A 15,884-nucleotide genomic window follows, 5' to 3' on the forward strand; every position below is an offset into this window, starting at 1 on the left:
GTAATGATCTGGCTGTGTTGCCGGAGGACATTTAAAATATGCCTTGTTAGCATGTAATAAAAGTGTCATGATTCTTAATCATCACGCTTGCTAAGCTGATAAGCATTTCATAAACTGATTTAAAATCCTGGGGAAGATACTCTCATTGGGTTGGAGAATTTCAAGATTACAGCAGGCTTTCAGAAGGTATCAGAAAGCAGCATCTACAGAAGCAGTAGGCTTGCAGCTTCTTTTCTGCTTCTGGGGCTGAATGCAATTAACATTCTAACACTGCATTTTAGGGCTTGACTCTGGGACCCTAGCTCTCACTAGCTTGCATTTACTCACACAAGTAACTTCCATTGTCTTCAATAGGATTGTGTGCATTCTCACCAGTGAGAGTAAGGAGTGCTTAGTTGTGACCTTAGTTAGTATACAACTGTGCATGGAAGATGAGAGACAAGACAGGCGAGGTAATATCTTTCGTTGGACAAAGGTCTGTTGCTTTCAAGCTTACATAGAGCTCTTCTTCAGCTGGAAAGCTTGTCTGTCACCAACAGAAGTTTGTCCAACAAAAGATATATTACCTTACCCACCTTTTCTCTTTAATATCCCGAGACCAACAAGGCTACATGAAAGATGTAACTTTGCATACACAGAAGATGAGGCAGAGTGACACTGCCCCCAGGGAAAGTGTAAACAATCAAATTTGGCGAGATTTCTTCTTCTGTGCTGTTTCCAGCTCGGGATTCCATTATCTGTGTTCATTGCTATTTCTCCTTTAATATTTGTTTTGTTACTCCATTAGGAATAAATGGTAGCTTCTTCTGCAGCACGGGCCGTGGATCACCTTATGGGATCATCCGGGCATATCTGTCGGGTGTAGGCCCTCAGGCTTGCTAGAAGTGCTGAGAAGCTACTGCTAACACCCACAGCCATGGACACTGCCTCCCTGTGCTCATCTCTCCAAGCTTTGCTCCTCTACAGTCCAGCCCAGACCCTGCCCTGCACCCAACCTTGTTCCCATTCTGTCTCACCCTGCTCCTGGCTCAGAACCAGCCCTGTCCTGACTCCTGGTAATTTGGTTCCAACCCTGAACTCTAATTCCTGAGAGTCTCTGCCTTGGCTCTGGCATTGGACTCTGACCACTAGGCCTGACTCCTGCTCTGACCACTCGGAGCAGGAGTCCACCACTGACCACCTACTACCTGCTCCGCTGACACTATCTCACCAAATTGCAGGAGCATTGGGGATTGGTGGTGACTTGGTTTCTCCTGTGGCACAAAACAATTTAGAGCGTGCCTATACTGCAATGACAGGGTGTGGTTGTGGCTACATACCCAACTGAGCTTAATCTAATTAGCTCAGGTACAGAAGCAGTGAAGCTGCAGCATCATGTGCTTCCGCATAGGCTAGCCCTGCATTCGGGGTGGGCTTGTACAATCCCCACTGAAGACCAAATTGCTGTGGCTTCGCTACTCTGATCCCTGAAACTAGCTAGATTAAAGCTACCTCCAATATGTCTATATGGGCTACAATTGCACCCTCTTGTTGCAGTGTAGATGTACCCTTAGTCTCCTGAAGACTGAACTTTGCTCTAACTAGAGTCATTGGGCCCAATATAGGGGAGTTGTCACTGTTCATGACAACATTTGCAGCAAGGCCTGACAGGGGAAACCGGCTTGTGTTACTCAGGAGATCAGACTAGATGATTTAATAGTCCCTTCTGGCCTTAAATGCTATGAAAGTTATGGGATAATTACCAGGATCACTGTTCTTTCTTTCTTTGAAAATTGGTACTGCTTTTACTTATTCCCAATGTTTGGCACAGCACACGTTGTACATAATTTAAAAAGATATGTTATTCGTATGCCCTATGTGGCATATGTTCAAATGTTGTATGTACCCCTTAATCTGCTCTGAAATTATTACTTTTACAAGATCTTTTCCTTACTAGTTTTTATATTTTTCTTGTTAGAGACCTGTTCAATAGTCTCTGGGGGATCAAGGAAATCTTTGTTACAATTAATGGGCCAATTTTGTCTCTAGTACAACTCTGATTGCTTGGAAGTAAGATGTTGCTCAGCATGGCCAAGCTCTGGGTTTGTCTTCCGGAGAGGACCTTTAATGGTATGAACATTAACATGAAAACAAAAGTCAGAAATAATGAGTGATGCATTTTTGGTTGCAACATACAGGGTATTGTTATACATTAGCCAAGAATAGTACTTGCATCAATATTCCTACCTTGAGCGTTGGCCTGCTAAACCCAGGGTTGTGAGTTCAATCCTTGAGGGGGCCACTTGGGGATCTGGGGCAAAATCAGTACTTGGTCCTGCTAGTGAAGGCAGGGGGCTGGACTCGATGACCTTTCAAGGTCCCTTCCAGTTCTAGGAGATGGGATATCTCCATTAATTATAATCACCTGCCAGGAGATTCCACTGCTGTAGTCTGGAGCCCAACAGCTCTGCCTTACTCTTGGGTAGTTCCAAATCCCTGTCAAGGTCATTCAGTTCACCTTGTGTTATGAGGTGTGGTTCAGAGGAGGAGGATGGGAGAAAATGTGGGTCCTGTGACATTGATGGTTCAGGACCAGAAGTTTCATCCTCTTCCTCTTCCTCATCTGACTCAAGTAAGAATGATTCTGGTGCATCAGGAACTGGCAGTCCTTCTCCGTGGGGTACTGGGCGTATAGCTGATGGAATGTTTGGATAATGCACAGTCCACTTTTTCTCCTTTGACACACCTTTCCCAACTGGAGGCACCATGCAGATGTAACAATTGCTGGTATGATCTGTTGGCTCTCTCCAAATCATTGGCACTGCAAAAGGCATAGATTTCCTTTTCCTGTTCAACCACTGGCAAAGATTTGTTGCACAAGTGTTGCAGCATATGTGTGGGGCCCACCTCTTGTCCTGATCCCCAATTTTGCAGCCAAAATAAAGGTGATAGACTTTCTTAACCATAGTGGTTATACTGCGCTTTTGTGATGCAAAGTCACTTCACCACAAACATAGCAGAAGTTATCTGCATTGTTCACACAAGTACCAGGCATCTCTGCTTACTTTGGCTAAACAGAAATGTCTTTTTGCAAAATCAAACACTGACAAATAAGAGAGCACGACACTATATGATTTCTAGAACTGATATAGGGCAATTTGTTCAGCAGAGTGATGTAAGGTTCGTTATGATTGCATCATCCATGACTTCTAGGAATAACATGGTGCAATTCATATCATGGATGACGCAATACCAGCTTCAGATTGCATCATTCATTGTTTTACCTAAAAAGCAAGTACTGTCCAAACCCAGTCATGGATTTATTCATAGGCCAGTCAAAGATGTATTTTAGTCATTTCTGGTTTAAATTGAGATCCCTTCCCTTTATAACTCACTTATCCTCTGCCATTCCCAAGTCTAGGGTCGTATATACTGACCCAATAGCATATCTTGAAAACTAGAGCCAATCAACAATTTTAAACATCATTTTTGTTCTCAGTGACCCAGAATTAGTAAAGGTTGACTACATTTATTTCAGAAGCATTTTGGCTGTAGAGCAGTGTAATTTGTTCGTGTGTATGATTCACATGCTGTATCATTTCCTGTCTTTCTATCATTTATGCACATTGGTATGTCAATACCTACAGTTAGAGCTAGTCAAAAACCTTTAATCGAAAACATTAAATTTTACCATGCTGAACAGAAGGCCTGCCCAGTCACAAGCTTACTTTCTACTTAGAGAGGGATTGCCAGATCCTTACCTGGAGTAAACTGGCATAGCATTACTGACTTCAAGGGAGCCATGCTGCCTTAAATCAGCTGAAGATCTGGCTTGGAGTCCCCATTAATGCAATTTTGCCAACGGAGGGAGGAATTGGGGGGAGGAGGGGGCGCGGAGGAATCCTTTCCAACTTTTGCAAGCTCAGAACTGATGCCAAGTTTGTTTCCACTTACTTTTCTGCAACATTCCCTCTATATAATCTCCCCAATCCAGCTCTCGACTGGTGTTCTGTTGCATCGATCACTGGGAACGTAAGTGCTAAAGCCACAACATCGTGTGCATGGTAGACTTCAGAGAAGATTCTGCTTGTCACCTCTTGCAGGTTCTAATAGGCTCAGCCAAGTGAATTATGTGTTTGGTTTTTACCTCTCATATGCTAGTGTTTCTTGTCATCCGCTCTACTGGAAGGTTTAGTGAGTGGGGGGATGATGAAGCACATTCAGAAGGACAGGTTTCAGAGTAGCAGCCGTGTTTGTATCCGCAAAAAGAACAGGAGTACTTGTGGCACCTTAGAGACTAACAATTTGTTAGTCTCTAAGGTGCCACAAGTACTCCTGTTCTTTTTGCACATTCAGAAGATAGCCAGTTTTGGTCTGGTCTTACCTCCTTCATTAGCCCACTCCAGTATTTTCCATTGTTCTGCTAATGAAACTTCCATGCTGTTGAAATTTGGACCTCAAATGAATATAGAGGGGTAGTCTGGGCACAAACACTTATGGAACAATGACATCTTTAGCTCCAATGGACAAACAAGACATTATTTGCCATTTCATTGAATGGGAACTCCCATGCCAATACAGAATGGGAATGGGGCAGAGTTTACAATGAAAGAACAAGGGACTAAGAAAGGAGAGAATTAAAAATAACTTTCTTATCAGGACTTGTGGATTTTAAACAATTCATATCAACTGAGTGCCAAATTAGTGACACCTACCATCTCAGATAGTGTTTACACAAGGAGTTTTAAAGAAGCCATATGTATTTAAATAGCCTGGTTAAAAAGGCGAGGTGTTGTTTTTTTTATGAGTTGAAAGAACAATTGCCATATTTCACTGTAAAAATATTAGGCTCCTGTCAGCTGATTACTAGTTTGATCGACTGGATGTTACATATATTTACCTTAAAGGGGCACCCTCAATGTGAAGTATAGTCAGTTTAAAAAGGAAAAGATAGCAGTAGTTTCAGGTAATACACATGCCTCTAAGTCCTCCTCCCAAATTTTCCTTTAAATTCCTCCCCCTTCCCCCCACTGTTGTGAGAGTGATCCAAGCAAACAGACCAAACATAGCCCAGCCCAATGGTCCTTATAGCCCAGTGCCCTGTTTCTGACAGTGATCAGCACCTGCTGCTTCAAAGGAAAGTGCAGGGAAACCCTTTGTGGACAGCTCTGATTTAGTATGAAACTTCCCCTGTGAGAAGGTTAACTCCCATCAGTTAGTGGCTGGTTTTTACCCTGAAACATCCCCTCTAATTTATGCTTAATCCTAGGTCATGTAACAGTGGATGCTCTCATTATTCCTAAATTGTCTGAGCCCTTTTTCTGAACTGTAGTAAGTGCTTTGCTTCAGTTACAGCTAGTGGCAATGAGTTCCACAGGTTAATTATGCATTGTATCAGAAAATGATTTCTTGTGATGCTCACAGTAAATAAGCTTAAGGCCTGATCCCAGGCCCCTGCTGCAGCCAATGGGAGTCTCTGTGGACTGGAACAGTCATAAAGCAATTTAGAGCACAGCAGGCAGGTTGTGTTTGTTCTCTGCACAGCCTTTTCCTGGAGAGCCAGCAGGATCGAGTGGGGAGCTGAAGAGATCTGTCTCTGTTCACTCCTCTCCTAAATTCTGTTCTGCTGTGTCCATCCTCTCTTGCTTAGCCCAGGGGAAGGGGGAACAACAACAGGCTCTGAGAGCAAAGCTCTTCACTCTCAGTGAGCATTCTGTAGTGGTAACACAAACCTCCACTGACAGGCATGAGACACACCACAAGGGAGGGGCCACACTTAAACCATTAACTCTTATTGACCTTCTACGTGGCACTTCAGCCCCTTTATTCTATTTACACTGAAATACTTGCCATTATTTGCATGTAAATTTCCCATAAATAGTGATGCCACATATTTTTACATGATCAAGGCAACATTTTCATAGGCCTCAGTCTGACGTCTGAATTTGTTGGTTCAGTGTGATCATGAAAACAAGAGCATAGGAATTAGAAACAAATGGCAAACTGATTTGTATGTGCAGATACAATGTGCACATACAATTTCTTTAGTTTTTTTGGGGTTTTTTTTGCAGGTGCAAGTGATTAAATGTGCAGACATTAAGCTAGGTCTAGCTGTTAGCGTTTGTAATGTTCAGAAGTCAACAAAAAGGTTATTGACTATTCCCACTAGCAATACAGTTATAGAAACAGGATTCTCACTGGCTGATGCTGCAATGGTAACTAATTGTCATGCCATGCTGCTCTCTACTGCATAAAACTTGTATATTCTGCCATAGCAGCACACTGACTGTTATAATAAAGCCCGGTGAAATTCTTTTTACTTTCCATCACTTTGTTTTTTGGGAATTCTGGTCTAGTTTGTTTTATCCTCCCCTGGGGTGGGTACAGGGCCGGTGCTTCCATTTAGGCGACGTAGGCGGTCGCCTAGGGCACCAGGATTTGGGGGGGCGGCAATTTGGCGGCGGGGGGGTACATCCGTGCTCCGGGTCTTCGGCGGCAATTCTGAGGTGGGTCCTTCACTCTCTCTGGGACCCGCCGCCGAAGTGCCCCGAAGACTGGGAGCGCGGAAGGACCCCCCCGCCGCAGAATTGCCTACGACGACTGGGAGCGCGGAAGGACCCCCACCTAGGGCGCCAAAAACCCTGGCGCCGCTCCTGGGTGGGGAGTTGGGTCCTGCCCCCGAAGGGAGTGTTGCTGGGTGGTGCAGTGCGAGTCCACCCTGAGCCTGAGCTCAGGACGTTGCGACCTGGTGCATGGAGCTGCAGTGCCACTCCCGTTTCACCTGGCCACCCCATCTTCGTGATGATGGAGGGGCCGCCGGTCTATATTTGAGTGAACAGCATGGCGACCCCACGTGCCACGTCACAACCTCACTCACTCAGATTCGGCCTGGCTGTTCCACTCCCCTCCTGACAGAGGAGCTGGGCCAGACCGACGAGCGCTGTAACCCTGTGTACCGGGTCGGAATGCCAGGAACGTGAAGCTGGGCTCAATCCCGCGGGACAGGAGCCACAGGAGCTGCTGCTATGGGGCAGTTTTTCCTCTTGACTCCAGGAGCCGGGGCTTTAAGGAAAACAATAATTATCACGAGACTCATGACAAAATCATGAGAGTTGGCAACTTCGTGGGGATTTTCAGAGGAGCCTCTAGCTTTGTTTGCACACAGTTTTATATTGGTTGAGCTATTTTGGTCGGGGCTGTGATATTTTTTTTCTACCTGTGCAAGCCCTATTGTGGATGCTGTGTTGGTATAAAAGGTGCTTTATACCAGTAGAGCTTATACCCCTTCTCTATGGAAGTAGCTATACCACTACGAAGCCAATGTAATTGCTTCCACATTACGGGGCTGTTCTGTTTTAACTACATCAATATAGATAAAGGAATTTCCTAGCCCTTGTGGCTGTGGAGACATCTTCAAAATGTGACCCCAATGCACCCTAAAGGTTTGGAAAGCAGAAGGCAAATAAAAAGAACCTCAAATCTATGGCTTTAAAATCATGAGATTATGTAAAAATAAATCTCATGATTTTTGGAACACACTGACCCAGCCTAAAGATAAGGTCAGGATGACAGTGTGATGGATAGAGATGTACAAGGTGATGGGTGGAAAAGCTTGGTAAAAATTATGTTACTAACTCTTTTGCTAAAACAGGGTATTCAAAGCAATACACTTTCTCATAGAAGATTGTAAGCATCTATTTAAACAGTTAAGCATTACATATAGTATAAAATATTAGTAATGCACATCAAGTAAAAATGAATGTCTGTACAACAATTGCAAATTATAGCTTGTGCTATAAAAGACTTAGTTGTAATAAGGCCTGTTCCACACTAACCCCCCACTTCGAACTTAATAACGTAGCTGAATTTGAAGTACCTTAGTTCGAACTTACCGTGGGTCCAGACGCAGCAGGCAGGCTCCCCCATCGATGCCGTGTACTCATCTCGCCGAGCTGGAGTACCGGCGTCGACAGCGAGCACTTCCGGGATCGATCCCAGAAGATTGATTGCTTACCGCCGGACCTGGAGGTAAGTGTAGACCTACCCTTAGTTAATAAGTGTATTAAATTTGCGTTACTGAAAACAAGAAAAAAATGCAAAACAAACAAAAAACTTTATTATGTTCACTAACTAGCTGTTTAAGGTTGCATCCGACAGACCAAATACACCAGAAGATATCACACCACAAAAACACCAGAAGATATCAGGTATACAGTGATGGAACCCCCAAGCATCAAGAAAAGAAAAGTGAAGTGCTTTATAAATAAGAGACTGGTCAACTACACCTCAGTCTACCATATACTGGCAATTAAGTTTGCAGTCAGCTAGAAACCACTAGCTGGACCAGGTTAAACTGTCGTTTAATTTGAATTTGGCTACTGCATAAAAGCATCTGTATTATTGCTGTATTTCTGTATTGCTGAACTGTTGTATTATCGCTGCACAACATTAACAATATGCATAACCTTGCTGAACTGTTTAACCTACACACAGGTAAAAATCAACATGAAGGCAAGAAAAAACAATCTGTTAACTGTATCTACATCAACTACTGGTGTATCACAGAGCAATGCAATGAAAGGAACAGAAAAGCTAGCCTTTCCTGCCCAGTGAAGTTTACCAAAGGGTGACAACCATCAGTAAGGGTAACCTATAACAGAATCTGGCAAGAATCTAACCTCACAGAATCTGGCAAGAACAGGGATGATATTGCAAAAACACATGTTCCTAAGAGGTGCTAGGCACAGAGCACTCACACAAACCACATTCGAGAAGGGTGGTACCAAAACACTTCGATACCAAAAATACCTAAAGATAACAAGAATACGCTGACCCATCCTAAAGATAAGGTCAGGATGACAGTGTGATGGATAGAGATGTACAAGGTGATGGGTGGTAACCAGCTATGTCAGAGGGTGTCAACTAACTACATCAGAGGGGCAGTACATAACGTATTTGCATTGATGTATAAAATGGAGTCTCAAAGGGAGTGTCTCTGTCTAGCCTAGGGAGGAACGGAAAGTCCTGCCATTCACTGAGTTGGTCCATTCTTAGGGGCATACATGCATTAGCGGTCCATTAGAGACTGTGGGATACATGTAGCATGCTTCATTGACAATAAACCTGGCCTGGTGCCTTCGTACCTTAACGAGTCTTGTGGTCTTTGGGCGGTTTGCTCGAGGTCTGCTGTACCAAGTCTCTGGGACAGCACATAGTGAGAACACACACATGCAGCCGAGCATCTAACCACACAAAGTTTAGGGTTTTTTATTTTTCACGATAGCTGTTCAGAAATGGTTAAAAATGTTTAAATTTCACAGTTTTGACAACTTACCTAAATTCCGAATTCCAATTGGGGGGGGGGAGAGGGGAGATGGGAGAGGGGAAATACTGAAGGTCCTCATGCAATCACTTCTTTTGTGTACTAGGAAAGAAGCCAGCCCAGCATTTAACTCCACCCTCTCCCTGACTTGTAAAGTTTGATTGGTCTAAATGGAGATTCCTTTCCCCAAATCACTCTTTTAAATCCTATAGAGTTTGAAGAATTACTGTAGAATCTAATCTTTTTCTGTAGAAGCTAGTGTAACTCTTCTGCCAGGTGTTGACAGCAGAAAGGGCCTATTACTTTTTCTAGGGGTTCTTTCTAAAGACTTAAATAACACTGGCTTGAGTCACCACCCAGAAACCTGGGAAACTACACACGCTATCCTGGGCACCTTCGAAGGGCAGTATTTCCCCAGTCACAAGCACTAAGCCCCAGGGTTTAAAACAAAGAATTTTACTGGGGAAGGGAAGAGTGGACAACAGAATGATTCTGAGAAAACCAACAATTAATAAAGAAATTAAGGAGGAAGGAGAAAAATTATTCTTCTTAACTTCTGAGGATAGGACAAGAAGCAATGGGTTTAAATTGCAGCAAGGGAGGTTTAGGTTGGACATTAGGAAAAACTTCCTAACTGTCTGGGTGGCTAAGCACTGGAATAAATTGCTTAGGGAGGTTATGGAATCTCCATCATTGGGGATTTTTAAGAGCAGGTTAGACAAACACCTGTCAGGGATGGTCTAGATAATACTTAGTCCTACCGTAAGTGCAAGGGACTGGACTACATGACCACTTGCAGTCCGTTTCAGTTCTATGATTCTAAAATTCTATAAGGTAACTCACCCCTTCTCCAGAGTGCTTTTGTAATAATTTGTCCTAACCTAATTGTGAGCTCACTTGTAAAAACTATGGGAAAGTAAACATTTCATAAACTGCAAAAATAACCTATAACAAACGATTGGAAAAAAAGCACAAAAGGAAGACAAAATTAATTCAGTGCAAACAAAAAGACCTACTGATGTAATTCAAGGACTGCATAAAGATCATGCCTGGTTTAAGAAAAAAGAGTGAGACCAAAAAATTGATGAACCAAAATTGGTGTGCCAAATATCAGGCCTTACTGGTGGATGAAATATCAAGGGATGGGCTATTCCACCCATCATTCCATTTTGGGGTCCTCAAGAAAAGCTTTTGGCAAAAAAGAGGCTGTTTGACAACTACCGCGAGGCTGGCTGACGGGAAGAAGTGAGCTGTGTCTCCTGGGAACCCAGACTTTTTGTCCTACTCCTGAGAGATGACCAGGCTAGAGAAAGGGACTCAGATGCCATCTGCACCTCCATTGGCCTCTGCTAAATCACAGCCACCACCTGGAATGTGAAAACAAGGTTTCCCCTCTTTGCCGCACTCTTTTCCTTCCCGCTCTATTTCTTTTTCCTATACCTCTCCGTTTTCCTTCTGTCTCATAAAAGTCTGGCCAAGACTGTATATTTTGCAACACTGCTATAAGCCTGTGTCCAGAAAGAGGCCACTAAATACAATGCCCTAACCAAATGTAATGCTGGTACAAGTTTGCCAGATCTTGGAGTCCCTGATAAGGCCATAGGCCGTGCCTATGTTTTCCCATCTGCCAGGCTTTGAGTAAGGGAGCATCTATACCGGAGTAGGCAACCTATGGCATGCGTGCCAAAGGCGGCACGTGAGCTGATTTTCAGTGGCACTCACACTGCCCGGGTCCTGGCCACCGGTCTGGGGGGCTCTGCATTTTAATTTAATTTTAAATGAAGCTTCTAAAAACATTTTAAAAACCTTATTTACTTTACATACAACAATAGTTTAGTTATAGATTATAGACTTATAGAAAGAGACCTTCTAAAAACGTTAAATTGTATGACTGGCACGTGAAACCTTAAATCAGAGTGAATAAATGAAGACTCGGCACACCACTTCTGAAAGGTTGCCGACCCCTGATCCTTACTGTGCATGTCTTTTGGCTGAATGTAGCGTATCTACCCACATAGCCCCTCTAGCACAGGTCTAAGTAGCAGAGCAGATGGTGAGGTGTAGTTTAGGCAAGAAGAGTAAATAGATGCTTAAAAGGTATGGGTACTTACCCAGGTACATACCCCACATGCTTTCTACTTGCTCAAGCCATGCTGCTCAGTCGATTCTGCTATTTATACTGGGGGAAGGGGTACTACGTGGGTATGTACACTATCCATTGCCAGACGAAGCATGCAGTGTAGATGCACCTTTACTTGCAGCCTTTCTGCTGTTTTTAGCAGTGTAGTGTTCTGCTGCTGGAGCTTTTCCCCACTGTAGGGGAAGGCTGCCAGCTCCTTGCTGGAGGGAAAGGCTCTGGTGGTGGGCAGACTCAGCCTTTCCTCACTGCCTCCCCACTTCCAGAGACTTTCCTTGTTGCAGTCAAAGGCTCTGGCAGTGGGGAGCTGCTTAAGCCTTTCCCCAATGCCCAATAGGTGCTGGAACTAGGGGGGTGGGGAGTGGCAGAGTTGCACCCCCCGGCTGGAAGTGGATTCCATCATATACAGGGGTTACAATTTGGTTCAATGGCTCTCAGCACCCCTGCCAATGCCTCCCCTCTGTCAGAGCCTTCCACTAACACATGTAGCTACACACCACAGTGGGAATGCGGTGTGTTTTCATGGCAGTTTATAGCTACACGTACACTATATGTGGCTGCTAGTGGTAGATGTAACTTAAGAGTCAACACCAGAGACAGAAGCTGAATTTTCCATTTTTGCTGTTCTTTTCACTTCCATCTTGGTTTGTCTTTATTAAAAAAAAAAAAAAAAAAAAAAAAAAAAAAAAGCAGGATTGAACTTCAACAACTCCAGCCCCTCTCAGCAAACTTTTTCTCTTTTCCCCAAAAGGACAGTAGTTACCATCTAAGAGAGTGTAGAACCTGTGGAATTTCTATCTAAAAACTCTTCCACTAAATGGAAAGGAAACAAGGTATGTTGTTAAAGTAAAAGCCTTAATGCTTGAATTTTAATGCTTTAACTATTTTTCCTTTTCTACATCTTTGATAAAAGATTTCTAAAAAAATAAATGGTGTGTTTTGCTAAGGTACGAAGCAGATTAATGGTCTTAACATGACTGAAGCATAGGTGCTGAAACTAGGGGTGCTGCCCCACCCCCTAGCTTGAAGTGGTTTCCATGGTATACAGGGTTTACAGTTTGGTTCAATGTTTCTCAACACCCCCACTATACAAATTGTTCCAGCACCCCTGCCTGAAGCTGCTCAACATTAAACTCTTTGGGCTTATATATTCTACCTAAATTAATACACTAGTCCCTCACCATTAGTTCCAACCTCAATCCTCCGCTGACCGTTCTAGCTACTTCCCTCCTTCCCAGGTCCTCACCCACAGTTTGTTGTGCTGGACTGGAGAAGTCCAAGGATGCTGGCAAGTCAGTGCTGCCTGGGCAGTTCTGGGGGCTTTACCACCTAACCCAGCTGAAGTGATTTCAGCTTTAATTGCTGGTAGGAAGGCTCTGCCACCTCACCAACTGTTACCTCAAAGCTAGGGCCGGCTCCAGGTTTTTTGCTGCCCCAAGCCAAAAAAACCATGCTTGGGACACTGGTGCCTAGAGCCAGCCCTGCTCAAAGCTGCATTTTTTCTTCATTATTCGGTGTTTTGCAACAGCCTTGGCGCCGCTGGTTAGAGATGGATCAGTGATATCTAGGACCTCTGACAAAGGCCTCACCACAGAGAAGCATTCCAAGCTGAAAGTAGGAATCACTCCCCTCTCTCACGCCCCCCCACGCCCTCATACTTCTAGGCTCATGTAATTGTGCCTGACAACAGTCTTTGTCAGGGTGACCCCAGGCACATTTGATGTAAATTGCTAACCATGATGGAAGTTATAAAACATACTGGCCATTTTACAACTCCTATTTTCTAGGCTCAAGAAGGCCCAAATCCATCTTTGGCTTCAGGTCTAAGAAAACACAAGCTGTGCATCAGTGCGCTGTAGTCCACACCCCTGTGTCTGCTTAGTATGAACCTGTCCCCTCAGCAATTGTTAAATTCACAGACATATAACAAAGAATAAACATATTTACTTTTTCAGCTCCTTGGCAATAACATGTTATATCCCAGGGACTTTAGCTAAGTGGGGAAAGAGGTTGATTAAAAAAGAAAAAGGTGAAATCCATAAATCTTGTTTTTCTGAATGGAAATACAATGTTTACTAGGATGCCAGACCACTGCTTCCTATTGCAAAGTCACCAGCCCTATTTCCAGGATAAATTTACTACCATGTAACTAAGAGCACAATGGAGCCATGTGACAGGTGGTGACTGCAATCAGAATTGCATTTATGGAGCTGAGGAAAAAATTAAGTCCACAGATTTGAAATTACAGATAAATTTACAGATGAAGATTAGCCAGCAGAGGGTGCTCCCACATTTTAAATAAAGGAAATGTCACTCAAATGTTATGCCAGAGTTCAAGGTGTTCTAATTCTAGCCAAGGTCTGATATGCAAAGATTTACCGGATCAGGTTTACTTTTAGTATGTTTCTGCATCAGGAAAAAAACATTCTACTCAATGTAGGTATCTATCTGGGCTGCCGTTACTGTGGTATCAGATTTCTCCACTTTATGGTGGTATATTCCCTTATTGCTAACAATATCTGTTGAAGTTCCCCTCCCCCACTGAATCGAATGTTTATATCACCACAGGATGTTACCATATTTTCTAATTAATGCATTTTGGGTTGAGGTAATAATTGTGGTCCCATTATGAAGTTACTATTGTATTTTTTAATAAGTACAATATATTCAATCAGAAATTAGAGGTGGATGAGACCATTAGGTCACCCAGACCCCTTCTCACCAGTGAAGATAATTTCCTACAGTTATATATAAATAAAGAGGAAGGATGATCTTGTGGTTAAAATACAGGAGTGGCACCCACTTGGCTCCTCTTCATTCCACCCTCTGGGCTCAATTCCCAGCCTTTTCGGGACTACCTTTCAGTCTTCCCTACTCTGAAACAGGACTTTGACTCTCAGGCTGCTTCCCTGAAATACCCTGCTTCTTCCAGACCCAGCTTCCATGGGAGCCCAATGTGGTCCCTATGCTTCCTCCACCAAACTGAGTTCTCAACCCTGTTATGAGGCCAGCCACCCTGTGACAGCAAGTCATTAAGGCAAACCAGAGGTTCCCAAGTTTCAAGGCAGGAGTTTTGGGTATGAGCTGGGGTAGACACTTAAGTACCCTTCAAAGTGCGGACAAAGCAGAGATAGGGGAAACAGAACTTGTACAGGAAGAACCGGAGGTTGGAGTGTGGTCTAGAGGAGTGAGCTGGGACCTGATGATGAGGTTTCACTAGAGTTTTAACCATACTAATGCCACTGACTGTTTTTGTAGCCTAAGGCTTGCGTACAAGGGGAAATTGACTGGAGTAGCTATTGTGGAATAGCTCCCCCTGTGGACACTGTTCTATAATAAGTCACTTTGTTTGGGAATAATTACTCTACCCTGGAAATGCACAAATGTTCCATTGCCTGTTCTGTAATCTCTAGTGTGCTATTTGATAAGAATGCTGCCCTATCCCACTCAGTGAAATAGTTAACATTTACATTGTCAGCTTTGGATTTCAGAATTTACACGCTACTGTGGTGAATGGGGCAGTTCACCCGCCTCAAAGCAATTGTTTTGGGGTATCTGAAGACTTTGGAAGATGTCTCTGCATTAGTTTATACTCTGTTTCCATTTCCAAGTTATCTTCACAAACATGAATACTAGTATCACTTAGCTTCAAATGTGAAGCACAGTTCTGTAGGACTATAGGTTCATGCCCACAGGGAAAGTGATTGATTGCAGTTTAGTAAGAAAATGTAGTATTTCTTAGGACATTCATCAGTCTGCTTTTATTCATTACATGGCTGGTCTAGTTAACTCTAGGACAGCAGTTGCAGTTAAGAGGCTTGGCCTGTGTGATTCAGATGCCATCTCTCACTCCAACTTATGAAAATATGCAGTGCTAGATCTTTATCAGTGTCCTCACAGCTCTTGTCTCTATCCACATGATTAATTCCCGACTTCCAACCTTCCTTAGGTTCGTTCTTCACAGGTGTGTTCTTGGATGGATGGTTACTCTGTGTTGCTGGTCATTGAACTGTCTGGCAGATCACAAAATGTTCTTTCTTGTGGCACTTTCTGCAAATAACCTGGCATGCCAAGCAGTCCTTCTTAGCATATGCAGTTTGTGCACAACAGCCATATGGAAATTCCTCACCTTCCCATGATCCTCTGGCTTGCGGATTCAGGAGGTGAACTTCTTGGCTCATGCTATATTCCAGAGAATTCTTTTCTCTGATTTTCATGGCAACAGATACTTCAACAGCCTTCTTGAATGTAAGCACTGATACTGTCAGTAACTTTTTCCGGATCTCATCGTTGCATAATCTAGATACAAATTGGTCATGCCCGGGCATCACTTAATGTTTGTCCAAACTAAAAATACTCTGACAGCTTCCTTAGAGTATCAATGAACTATGCTACTGACTTTTCACTTTCCTGATGTTGCTGATGGAATCAATATTCTTCTGCTAT

The sequence above is a fragment of the Trachemys scripta genome, chromosome 3, assembly GCF_013100865.1.
Source record: "Trachemys scripta elegans isolate TJP31775 chromosome 3, CAS_Tse_1.0, whole genome shotgun sequence".
In the NCBI taxonomy this organism is placed as follows: Eukaryota; Metazoa; Chordata; order Testudines; family Emydidae; genus Trachemys; species Trachemys scripta.